This window comes from Pongo abelii, chromosome 9 (assembly GCF_028885655.2).
Source record: "Pongo abelii isolate AG06213 chromosome 9, NHGRI_mPonAbe1-v2.0_pri, whole genome shotgun sequence".
NCBI lineage: Eukaryota > Metazoa > Chordata > Mammalia > Primates > Hominidae > Pongo > Pongo abelii.
In genome coordinates, this window is record NC_071994.2 from 89,000,035 (window position 1) to 89,013,880 (window position 13,846).

Sequence of the window (13,846 nt, forward strand, 5' to 3'; positions counted from 1 at the left end):
TGAAAAGCTTCTCAGCTAAAGTAGTTTGAGGATAAGTTTAAGGGAAATGAGGGGTGGACAGGGCAGGTTTCCAGTGGGAAGATCATTTATGTGCCTTATCATTATCATCATCTTGTATGTACCAGTCCATTGTTGCAGAAAGGTAAATCCTTTCCAAGTATGTTATACTTTATGTAGCACAGTAAAATTATTTAAGTATTACTAATGCTTCATTTGCATTTGTATTTAGATATACACATAATTATATATGTATATCAAAAACTATAAACAGAATTTTAAAACACTTTATCTCATTTGAGGAAAGTTAACAGGTAAGACAAAACTATGTACTATAGAATTTTTTAGGATATCTAAACTCAGGGTGAAAACAAAGAAAAACATTTCTACCTCTTTAGTAAAGGGCTTGTGTGAAACCTCAAGCTCTCACTCAATTTTTTTTATAGATGGGTATGTTTGATGAGGATTGTGATCCAATGATTGTTTAGCAGCAATTTTACCAAACTCTAAATTCTTTTATTAACAGGCATTATAAACAGGTAATACTAATCTAATTTAAAACCATGAGTGCCACACTGGTGAATATACAGCTTATGAATAACTTAAAAAGTATTTCCCATTTTAAAAGGCAAACCCAGCATACAAAAACTTATACTAAATAAAGAAGCTATAATATAGATAGATGATCGATGTGTCTAAAATGATATATACAGTACGTAATTAATGTTAATTATGTGATCAGTACATTTTTCCATGATTCCCTTCATGCTTCACTTTCCCCAGAAACTGAATCCTGTACTTCCTTTTCTAAAATTGGTACAATGAGGTTATCCCTGGACATTAAATTATATTTCATCTAATTCATCACAAATTTAGTAAACCGATGACACAAAAATGTTTCATTTTCATATTCATCAGATACCTGCCAACGATGAAAATAAACATGTGAAAATATTCTGTAAATCCTAAGGCATAGTGATCCTAGTTTTGCTACAGATTATTTCTTTATGCTAACACTGCTGGGAAAATATTTATTGCTCTTCAGAAGACATGCAGCACCATCAAATGTGTGTCTAGTATAGGCTATAGCAGGACACTCTTTCGGAGCTTTATGAGCTGCACAAAGAAAAATCCATTGTTCAGTTGCTGTCATTTGAGTGCAAGTATCTGGATGGCATTCACTCTGAAGTTTGACAACAAGTCCGTTTAGCTCAAGGCAGAATTCCCTTAAATGTTCATACTTCCATAACTTTCATCTTGGCCTTCAGGTGGTTCAAGAATTTTGTCAATATTGGAGCAATCTGCTCTTATGTTCTGTTGAATATACTGTTGAACAGCTAGTGTACTGTCTATTTCTTCAAAGGATTCGTCAGGCCAATTATAAAAATCCTGTGCCCAGCCTGTTCCGCCTCAGCACGCTGACCCCTCCGCCATGATCATAGTGTCAGCGTCTGGACCTATTGGCTCGATTTAATAAGTAAGAATACCAATAATTTTTTAGAAGTAAAATGGATTTATTAAAGGATTTTAAAGAAAAAGCACTTGCTTTTATCTGAATTTTAAAAGGAGAATTGACATTACAGATGAAATAAAGATGAATACAGAAGAGAAGATCCTACTTTAAATGCAAAATAATATCTATAAAATGGGACTAGTAATTCTTCCTAGAGAGCTTGTGAGAACTAGAGATAATGAATATAAAGTGACCAGTGAATTATCAAGCACATAATAGGGGTTCATTTATTTATTCATTCATTTGGCAAATATTTATTGAGCACCTACTATGCAAGGCACCCATTTAGGTAAAACTGAAAAACATGTCTTTGTGAAGTTTACATGGTAATTTTCTATCCCATATGCCAAAGAGATAACAGGGGAGGAATGACCACCATCTTTTAGAGACTTGTAGTATCATTTAGGAGATGAAATGTTATGTTTTATGTGGCTGTAGAAAGCAAAACTAGAGCCAGGCACGGTGGCTCACGCCTGTAATACCAACACTTTGGGAGGCTGAGGCGGGAGAATGGCTTGAGCTCAGGAGTTTGAGACCAGCCTGGGCCACATAGTGAGACCTTGTCTCAACAAAACATCAAAAAATTAGCTGGGTGCAGCGAAGTGTGCCTATAGTCCCAGCTACTCTGGAGGCTGAGGTGGGAGGATAGCTTGAGCCCAGGAGGTCGAGGCTGCAGTGAACTGTGATCACGCCACTGCACTTCAGCCTGGGCGACAGAGTGTGAACCTGACTCAAAAAAAAAAAAGGAGAACTAGGACCAATGGATGATCTTTCAAGGGCTTGGTTTTCATAATGAAAGGAAAACCCTGAACCCTGTTTACAACCAAGACTGACCAAGAATGGGATGGGGCCACCTCTGGGAGCAGAGAGACATGGGCTGGAGGTGATTCTGTTGGTGGAAGTATTTTGTAGGGAATTTGAGACCTTGTATCAAGGATCTCTGCAGTGTGGGCAAGGAGGGAATACAAAATCTGTGTTTCCTTCTGCCTCTTAATTCCAAGATGCTGGAACTGGGATGGGAAGCCAAAGCCATTGACCAGAACCAGGGCTACAACTCGGGGGTGAGTGTGGGAGTTTAAATGCAGGATCCACACTGGCTACAGCTGAACTGGAGCCACAGATTCCTGTCACTTTCTGCCTCCAGGGATCAAGTACCATGGGTCTCGACCTGACCAGCCTGAAGGTTTGGGAGGCCTCATTAGGGGATGAGGGCAAGGTACTTTCCCTAAAAGACTGAGGAGGCTATATCTGGTGACCAGACACAAACATGGAGGCAGAGGGTAATAAGGATGATACATACAATTTATTCAGTTCCTATTTCTTTTACTTTAGTATTCCTAATCTGTGAAAGTATCATGAAAAAAGTGTATGATTAATCTCATTTTACAGATGAAGAGACTGAGGGTCCAAGATGTAGAATAGCTAACCTAATTTAGTGTAAAGCCAGGACTTGAACTTGCTGTCTCTGTGTTTCATCTACTTCAGATGGCTCCCTAATGAGTAGAATGAGACCTGTGTGCCAACCCTGGCCTGGTCCTCATGCCCCGACAACTGTGAAGCGAGAGGGCTCAACAATTTCGAATTCTATTCAACCACCACCTCCTGAATACTAACTAGGTTCCAGGACCTGGCTAGAAGCAGAGACGCCAGGACAGAAAGGATAGTGTTCTGCTTTCATGGAGTTCACAGAGGAGTTGAGGAGGTAAGTTCATATCAGATTATCACAAAGTAGTGTGATTAATGGTGCTTAAATCTTTTCATGTTTCCACATTTTCTAATGCATTTTAACGGAGCAAAGCAATGTCACATTGGTTTCATCAAGAATTCAGAGCAAGGGGCTTTGGTGAAGAGAAGTCGAAGCCAAAAGAGGGCTCTGCCCTTTAGAAGAAGGGGAGTCATTCAGCCTGGGCAACATAGTGAAATCCCATCTGTACAAAAAATTCAAAAATTAGCCGGGCATGGCCCCGTATGCCTGTGGTCCCACCTACTTGGGAGGCTGAGGTAGGAGGATAGCTCGAGCCTGGGAGGTGGAGATTGCAGTGAGCCAAGATCACACCCCTGCACTTACTCCATTCTGGGCAATAGAGTGAGATCCTGTGTCAAAAATAAAAATAAAATAAAATAAAATAAAATAGAGGAAAGTAAGAACAGGGGGGTGAGAACTTTGAGCTCTCAAACTATGATAGAACCCAGTCTTTTCCTCTTTTCTTTGGAGTTCCTACGTCCACAAAGCCCAAAGAGCAATGGCAAAGTACTGTGTTTGGCTATCTGACTGTCTTTTAGGAGTCCCTACATTATCTACTTCATTGTGATTTAAATCTTATCCTTTTCTACCATATCTCTCCTCTCAAATCCTACATTGAATCCTAGCCCATAGTGGGTGCTATATATGGACTGAGACAGAGATTTGGGTGCCAGGCCTACCAGGGTGTTGATTTGATTGGATATGGTTCCTTGACTCTGTGATACATTGGGTATTGCTAACCTAGTAAATTCGTCTTTTTGAGCCTTTGCAAAGTAAGATAGTGGGAACCCATCACTTCCTTCTATAGAATAAGCAAATGAGGCTCAGATTACAGTTAAATGTCTACATCAACACAGCAATTCTGCAAAGAGATTGGCATAACCAACAAGATTGCAAAGCAGAATGTGCAAGCCTCTCTTCAGTCTCCATCAATTGTGGCCCAAATTTTTCTAGGGAGTAACAGTTCAATGGCATCATTGAATCTAGAATGTAAATATTTGCTTTAGGAAATGATGGAAGCCTCTTAAATCATAAATGATGTCCTGATTTTGTACTCCCAATTACAGGTCATTCATTGCTTATTGAAATAGAGGAGGACATTATGTTTCTATCACTCTTTATTCTTTAAAATGTTTCTTCCATCCTTCACTTTCCTATTGTTTATTTATTATTTTTTATTTAATCTGGTATCTGAATTTTATAAAACACTTTACAATTAATTTTGTCTTATCTTCCCATAATGATCATCATCATAATTATGTTTTCTTACAATTATGTATTGCTCTTCACAGTTCATAAATCACAGTCATGATCTCATGAATCTCCCAGAAGCCCATGAGGCCAATAATGCAGTTATTATTTGCATTTTACAGGTGAGAAAACTGCAGTTTAAAGAAGTTAAATCATTTGTTCCAGGCTCTAAGCTCAGTATTTTAGTGCGGAAGTGAACCCAACCCCCTGATGCTTAACTCTCTGTTAACCACTATCCTAGATCAACAAGGTCCCACATTTGGGCTGTGATGGACTTTACTCAGAGCCTGGATTCTTTTCTCATAAAACTTTTAAAAATTTAAATAAGTGTCATAATTTATAAGTCAAAACGTGTAATTTAAAAGAAATTTATGTGTTTGGATGCTAAATAAACTATGGTGCAAAATGCCACCTCCCCAAAATCTCCAAGATAGATTAACATCACTAGTTATTATTCAGCACTATGTAGTAGATGCTCAATAAATATTCTGTTGATGGATAGATGGGTGGGTAGATGGATATCGGGCTGGCCATGTTCTGAGTCCAGGAGATACAGTAGTGAACAAGACAAGCAGGTGCCTTGGTCTACACCACTCACAGTCAAGTGAGCAAGTCAAACCTCACACAAGCCATCTCAGTTATGTCTAATGACCATAAAAATGTTAATAGAAGTAATAGCTCTAGAGGCAGAGAGCAATGGAACCTAACCTAGTGTAGGGGTCAGGGTGGACCTCCTTGAAGAAATACTGTTTATTCTGAGACCTAAAGACTGAGTAGGAGTTGTCCAGAGGAAGGAGGTAGTGGGGCAGGCAGTCTTTTAAGCAGAGAGAATAGCATCAATAGCAAGCATAAACTCCAGAGGTAAGCAGAGTGTGACATGCTTAAGGAATGTAGAGGATTCCAGTGTCAGTACAGAGTAGCAGGTGGGTGTGGGGTGATGCCAAGTGGGCCTGGAGGCAAGCAGAGCCTGGAGGCAAGCATGGTAAGGAGCCAGGACTGTATACTGAAGGACTATAAACACAAATCATATCCTGTTTGTGTTTTGGAAGTCTCACTGTAGAGAACAGATCAGAGAGGGGCAAGACTAGAGGATGGGGGAAACCACTAGATCAAATCATGGATCACCTTTTGTAAGCAGGGGCTTTGGAATAACAGACCTAGAAAATGGGAGCAGGTGGAGTGGGGCCCTGGGCAGAAGGAGCAGTAACGGTCTGGGGGTTTCCAGAAATGGTGAGCAGTTCACAGTGCTCAAATGTGAGTGTTGGGGGGTGGAATTTGAGGCCGGAAAGGTTACATCATGGGAGGTTGTTGAATGCCAAGTTAGGCTTGTTTAGGCTTGCTCCTATAGAACATAAGGAGTCACTGGAGCTGTGTGACCAAGGAAGTAGCACGGTCATATCTAAGGATGATAAAAGTCCATGAAACATGATAATAATTTCTGCTTGTACAATACCACCCACTAAACACTTTCACATACTTGAACTCATATAAATCATGATATAATCTCATGTTGTTAATATTTTTGTAATTATTAAGTATAGCTACTATGTATTAAGTGCTAAATATTTGTTTGACATGGAGATAAGTAGTACATATGTTATCTTAAGCAATTCTCACTTTCTGTCTTGTAGTATCTTTATCCTAGTTTAGAGGAGGAAGCTGAAACAGAGAGATAAGTACTTATCGAGGAACACGCAGGTGGTAATAGCATAATGATGACACCAACTAGTCAGGGCATTTTATCCATGTGGCCCATAGGCATAGTGCTTGAGGCTCCCAAGTCTTTCGGGGGTTGGGGGGTTGGGGGACAATAAGAACATTTAAGCTCCTTGCAAAACAACAACAAATACGAAATGCAGCTAAATATTGTAGAGAATTTGCAAAAACTAAAAGAACTGAAATCTAAATATCTGTAAGCTATCTCAACTTTATTAAGTCAACTTATTGTTTCTTTATTATGTGTTGAAATTTCCATTGCATTTGAAAACAATTTAGGGTTAGATTTTCTCACATCACAAGATCTCCAGAGAATGCACAAGGATTTTCTTACAAGCAATCCTATAATAAATAACTTATAACCAAATAATTTCAAAAACATAATTATAAAAATACATTCAAAAAACTTACATTACATGTATGTGCATTTTAATATATTTGATATCAGCTACAGAATGTGAGAATGTCTCGGTTCTGTGATGGTTAAAATAGCCCCTGGCTGGCGAAGCAGCCTAACTGTGGGCTTCTCATTTCAGAGAACCACTTGGATGTTATTATTCAGCTAAGATATTTATAGGATGGTCTTTCAGCTCAAATAACTACCAGAGAAACGGGGAGGGAGAAGAGAAGAAAAGGAAAGGGAAGAAGAAAGGAAGGAAGGAAGGCAAGGAAGGAGGAAGAAAGAAAAAAACCTTTAAGCTAACTTTGGTATGACTTCTGTCCTCAGTGGCAGCACATACCTTTGCCAAGGGGAAAGAAATAAGCTTCTAAGATACGGGTTTGTTCCCAGATAGGTTTGGCAAATCCATAATTTACTTTTCTTATCTCTAGTACATGATACCTTGGCCATTCAGACACCATATAGGCACTGACATTAATCAAGTACCTCAGTACCATCTCCTCTGCCATGCCAGGGAAGGTCTTGCACAGGAATATTTATTTAGCTGAGTTCTTTCTCCATGACTGAGAGCACAGAAGCAGGGCTGTAGTGAATAGAACAATGGGATTGACCAGCACCCGTGTGCAAACTCCAGATTAAAAGAGACTAAAGAAGTGACTACTCAAGGTCATGCATAATCTTGGATTGGATCCTCATATTGGGGAAAAATAGTCATAATGAATATAATCAAGGCAATTGATGAAATTTGAATGTTAATTTACTTATTTTGATAGAGAATATCCTTGTTTCTAAGAAAAGAGCTTTGAAGTATCTAGGGGTGAAGAGACCTCTTTGTTACTATAGTGATAATAATAATAATAGTTCTTACAAGAAACTGGACACCCTCTTGCTGGAAGCTGGGGACATGGTTAATGTCTCTCTTTGTGCCCAGGGACTCTACACTTCCTGGATGCCCAAAGCATACCATATCCTCAACTGCCAGGGAGTAAAGACTCAGCGAGTCCTAATTCATGTCATAGTATGACTTGCTGATGAGGAGAGTGGGTGGGGATGTTCCAGAATTTGAGGGATGGTGGCTAGAAATTCTAACATTCAAGGCAGTGGAAGTAGGTCACTTGGCTCTAACTAGGCAGGATTTGTGAGCATCAGGGACTTTTCTGAAAGTAGAAAGACAGGACAGGCCATTTTAAGGAACACCTTTTGTAAGGACACAACAATCTCAGAGCCATCCAGCACTTAAAGTGAAAAATCACCATGGCACGTGTGTACCTATGTAACAAACCTGCACATTCTGCACATGTACCCCAGAACTTAAAGTATAAAAGAAAAAGAAAGTACTACATAAGCGTTTGCTATGTATACAGAATATGTAATCTGAACAGAAGGCTTCAAAAGTTAAGCAGAACAGGGAACAGAGCTGAGAGACAAACTGGGAACAGAAGAACAGGACAGGCACCTGAAAAACGGGTTGCAGGCCAGACACTGGGCAGCTCAACCTCAGATCAGGAAGCTCAAGACAAGTAGGGATAAGGGGTTTGAGCTAAGAATGGTTTTAAGGTAGTGAATTATATAAAAGTTGCCAGAGAATATGTGCAAGTTTTTTCCCATCATTCTGAGTATGTGCAAAAGGAGCTCATTTGGAAGAAGGAACCCCATTTAGCTGAACAAAATTAAGTAATTCAGTTATGTGTGCAAAGTTTCTTCTTGGCCATGTTCCCCAGGATGGATGAACTGGCAATGGACTTGCATTCCCACCATAAACAACTAGACAACTAGACACAATGTATGAAACGCGTGTTTTAAGACATTGGATAATCGGCAGCATAGGAATGTGCCCCTAGAAAAGAAAAACAGGTGAGGTGAGCCTACTCTTTCCTGCTTTCAGCCTAGAAGTGCTCCCCAGACCATTGTATGCGTGGGGGACCCCAAGCAGGGCATGGCCTTCTTGCTGAGTTGAGAAGGCAGAGATCATGGAAGCTGAGGTGGCTGGAGTTTGTGAGGCAAAGTGCCACAGAGTTGGATGACATGTAGAAAGGAATTATGGAAATTTCCCGTGAGCTGATGTGGAGTCATTTCAGGATATACAGCTAAATTTTAAAAAGCTAAACAAAAGCAAAGGACAAAACCATATATATAGTATGCTAATTTTGTGTAAGAAAGAGGGGAAAATAAAACATAGATGTGTCTCTTATTTTAAAATTTCAGGAAAAAGCACCAGAAGTCTATATAAGATCTCTCTGAATTCGTAGCTGAATAAGCCATGCATATGTAGGGAGAAACTCCATGAGGCCAAGCGAAGAACAACCAACAAGCCGTGAGCCACACAATTCCCAGAGCAAACAGCTGGGAGACATTTGAATTCCAATGATCAGAGAGTAAAGGTTGCACTAAACATGGGGATATTCAGTAGAGCCTATGAGAAAGGTCATGCCTCAGTAGTAGGGCTAAACTAGTCCTAGAGTAAACAGTACTTCAGAACTGTTCTGATAAAACATACTAACAAGTATCAAAATGATCAAGATGATCAACAGGTAACTTATCCGTCTGCCAGGACAAAACCAATACTCTTTAAAGGAAGACAAAAATCAAGCACTCAACATATAATATACACAATGGCAAGCATTAAATAAAAAATTAAACTCAAGGCTTCAGTGAGCTTTGATCACACCACTGCACTCCAGCCTGGGTGACAGAGTGAGACCCTATTCCTAAAAATAAAAAGTGCTAGACACAAAAGCAGAACCAACCAGATCGATAGAACTGTCGCCTAAAAGGGTTGGGGGGTGGTGAAGAGGACAGAGGAAGAAGTGGCCCTTCTCTGGATAGACTTTTATATACAGTTTTGACTTTTGGAAGCACGCTAATGTTTTACATATTAAAAAATAAAATTAAATCAATAAGAATGTGGAAAAACATATTAGAATACTGGGGAATAAAAGAACTAATCCAATAACTTCCAAGTAACAATCCAAGGCTTCATGAAGCCTTCGCTGACCTCTCCAGCCCACAGCTCTCTCTCTGTCCTCTGAACCCCAAGAGCAAACTCTCTCTGTTCCATTTATTCATACTCAAACCTAGTGACTGGCATATGGTATAAACACAGACTTGGAAATCAGACAACGTGGTTCCAGATCCTGGCTCTCTCAATTGCCTATTATAGGACGTGAGCAGACAGCAGATGTGTGCAGTAAATAGGTCATGAGGGGAAAATGCCTGGCACATAGTTTTCTTATTTATTTATTTATTTACTTTAAGTTTTGGGATACATGTGCAGATTGAGCAGGTTTGTTACATAGGTATACATGTGCCATGGTGGTTTGCTGCGTCCATCAAACTGTCGTCTAGGTTTTAAGCCCTGCATGTGTTACGTATTTGTTCTAACGCTCTCCCTCCCCTTGCCCCACACCCTCCGACAGGCCCCGGTGTGTGATGTTCCCCTCCCTGTGTCCATGTGTTCTCATTGTTCAACTCCCACTTATGAGTGAGAACATGCAGTGTTTGGTTTTCTGTTCTTGTGTTAGTTTGCTGAGAATGATGGTTTCCAACTTCATCCATGTCCCTGAAAAAAACATGAACTCATTCTTTTTTATGGCTGCGTAGTATTTCATGCTGTATATGTGCCACATTTTCTTTATCCAGTCTGTCAGTGATTGGCATTTGGGTTGGTACCAAGTCTTTGCTATAGTGAATAGAAGCACATAATTTTCAAAGAATATTAGGCCCTATAGTAATTACACAGCAGTGTTGCAAAGACTGTGATTTCTGCCTTGTGATGTTTCTTTTGATGCTATTTAATTATCCTGCCTTCATTTATTTTAATTTACTATATATATATTACATATTTCATTTATCATATATCCTGCCTTCATTTATTCAAATATCCTGCGCTTATCCTAGGGAGATATTACTCCTGGTGTACACCCACTGTGATATTATTGTAATATACTAGGGAGATATTAATTTAATATCACTGTGGTTATACACCCTGTGATATTAGAAGTAATATTCTAGAGAGATATTACTCCTAATGTAACAGTGAGTGTACACCCTGTGATATTATTCATAATATACTAGGGGGATGTTAATTCTAATGTCACAGGGGATGTACACCCTTTGATATTATTCATAATATTTTAGGGGGATGTTATTCCTAATGTCAAAATGGGTATACACTCTGTGATATTATTCATAATATCCTAAAGAAATGTTACTCCTAATTGTAAAGGGGGTGTACACCCTTTGATATTATTCTTAATATCTTAGGGAGATTTTACTCACAGTGTCACAGGGAGAGTACACTCTGTGATAGTATTTGTAATATCCTAGGGAAATGTTACTCCTAATGTCACAGGGAATGTAAACCCTGTGACATTATTCATAATATCTTAGAAAAATGTTACTTTTAATGTCACAGATGGTGTACACCCTGTGACATCATTCATAATGTCCTAGAGGGATGTTACTCCTAATGTCACAGTGAATGAACACACTATGATATTATTCATAATATCCTAGAAAGATATTACTACTAATATCACAGTGGGTGTACACCCTGTGAAATTATTTGTAGTATCCTAGAGAGATATTACATTTAATGTCACAATGGATGTATACCCTGTGATATTTTTCATAATATCCCAGGGAGATGTTACAGCTAATATCACAGTGGGTGTAAACTCTATGATATTATTCATAATATCCTAGGGAGATATTACTCCTAATATTACTGTGGGTTTATTCCTGGTTATATTATTCATAATATACCAGGAAGATATTACTCCTAATATCACAGTGGATGTACACCATGAGTGTACACTTTGTGGTATTGTTCATGATATCCTAGGTAATATCACACTAGATGTACACACTGACATTATTCATAATATTCTAGGGAGATATTACTTCTAATATCACAGTGGGTATACAACATATGTGTACACCCATTGTGATATTATTTGTAATATCCTAGGGAGATATTACTTTTGAGATTATTATAAGCGTATACCCTGTGACATTATTTGTAATATCCTTAGAAGATATTACTTGTAATGTCACAGTGGGTGTACATCCTGTGATATTATTAATAATATCCTAGAGCAATATTATACCTAATGTCACAATGGGTATGCATACTGTGATATTATTTATAATACCCTAGGAGGATGTTACTTTTAATGTCACAGGCTGTGTTCACCCTGTGATATTATTCTTAATATTCTAGGGTTATTAGAATATTATCTAATAATATTACCTAATATTTATTAGGTAATATTTAGGTAACCTAATTATTAGAATATTACCTAATATCACGGTGGGCGTACACCCTTTGATATTATTCATAATATTATATGTGGATGTTACTCCTAATGTCACAGAGAAAGTGCAACCTGTGATATTATTCGTAATATCCTAGGAAGATGTTAATCCTAATGTCACAGGGGGTGTACACCCCGCGATATTATTTGTAATACAGGGGCTGTACACCTTGTGATATTACTTGTAATATCCCAAAGAAACATTACTCATAACGTCACAGGGGATGTATATCATGTCTGTAAACCCCCTGTGATGTGTGTACACCCCCTGTGATATTATTCATAATATCCTAGGAGGATGTTAGTCCTACTGTCACAGGGGGAATACACCATATGTGTACAACCACTGCGATATTATTCCTAATATCCTGGGGGGGGTTGTAGGTTTTAATGTCACATGGAGTGTACACCATGTGCCTACACCTTCTGTAATATTATTCGTAATATCCTAGAAATATGTAAATCCTAATGCCACACGGGGAGTACACCATGTTTGTAAACCACCTGTGTTATTATCGTAATATTATCTCTAGGATATTATCGTAATATCCTAGGGAGATGTTACTTTTAATGTCACAAAAAGTGTACAAAATGTCACAGGGGGTGCACAGCTTGTGATGTTATTCATAATACCTTAGAAGGGTGTTACTCCTAGTGTAACAGGGGGTGTACACCCTTTGATATTATTCATAATATCCTAGGGTGATATAACTCCTAATATCACAGTGGGTGTATACCATATGTGTCCTCCCTTGATAATGTTTGTAATATCCAGGGTAAATATTGTTTCTAATATCACAGAGTTTGTACATTCTGTGATATATTTCATAATATTTTAGGGAGATATTGCTTCTAATATCACAGTGGAAATACACCATATGTGTATACTCTGTGATATTATTTCTTATATCTTAGGGAGATATTACTCCTAATATCACAATGGGTGTACACCCTGTAGATATTATGAATAATATACTAGGAAGATATTACTTCTAATATCATAGTTGGTGTACACCCTGTGATATTATTCATAATATCCTAGGGGGTTGTTAATCCTAATATCATGGGGGTGTACACCCTGTTACATTATTCTTGATATTCTAGGGCGATCTCACTTTTAAAAGTCACAGGGGGTGTACACCTTTTGATATTATTTGTAATATCCTAAGTAGATGTTACTCTTAATGTCACAGGGGGTGTTCACCCTGTGAAATTATTTGGAATATTGTAGGGGGATATTACTCCTAATGTCGTGAAATTATGTGTAATACACTAGGAAGATCTTGCTCCTAGTGTCACAGGGGGTGTACACCCTGTGATAGTATTCACAATATACTAGTGAGATATTACTACTAATGTCACAGTGTGTGTACAGTTTGTGATATGATTGGTAATATCCTAAGGGGATGTTACTCCTGTTGTCACAGGAGTTGTATTCCCTATGATATGATTCGTAATATCCTGGAGGGATGTTACTCCTACTTCATAAAGGGTGCATTCCTTATTATACTATTCTTAATATCCTAGAAAGATGTTATCCTCATATCACAGGGGATGTACACCCTGTGATATTACTTGCAATATTCTAGGGAGATGTTACTCCTAACGTCACAGAGGGTGTACAACCTGTGAAGTTATTCATAATAGTTTTGGGGGATTATTCATAATATTTTATGGAAATGTTACTCCTAATATCACAGGCACTGTACACACCGTAATATTATTCATAATATCCTAAAGGAATGTTACTACTAATGTAACAGGTGGTGTACTTCCTGAGATATTATTCCCAGTATTCTAGGGGGATGTTACTCCTAATGTTACAGTGGCTGTTCACACTCACTCATAATATTTCAGGGAAGTGTTACTCCCAGTGTCACAGGGAAAGTACACCATGAGTGTACACCCCC

General features: G+C 38.5%; 1 pseudogene; it reads right to left on the bottom strand.

Annotated features, from left to right (window-relative positions):
- Positions 1-685: 685 nt before the first annotated feature.
- Positions 686-1,437, bottom strand: LOC100447241 (MOB-like protein phocein; annotated as a pseudogene).
- Positions 1,438-13,846: the final 12,409 nt, after the last annotated feature.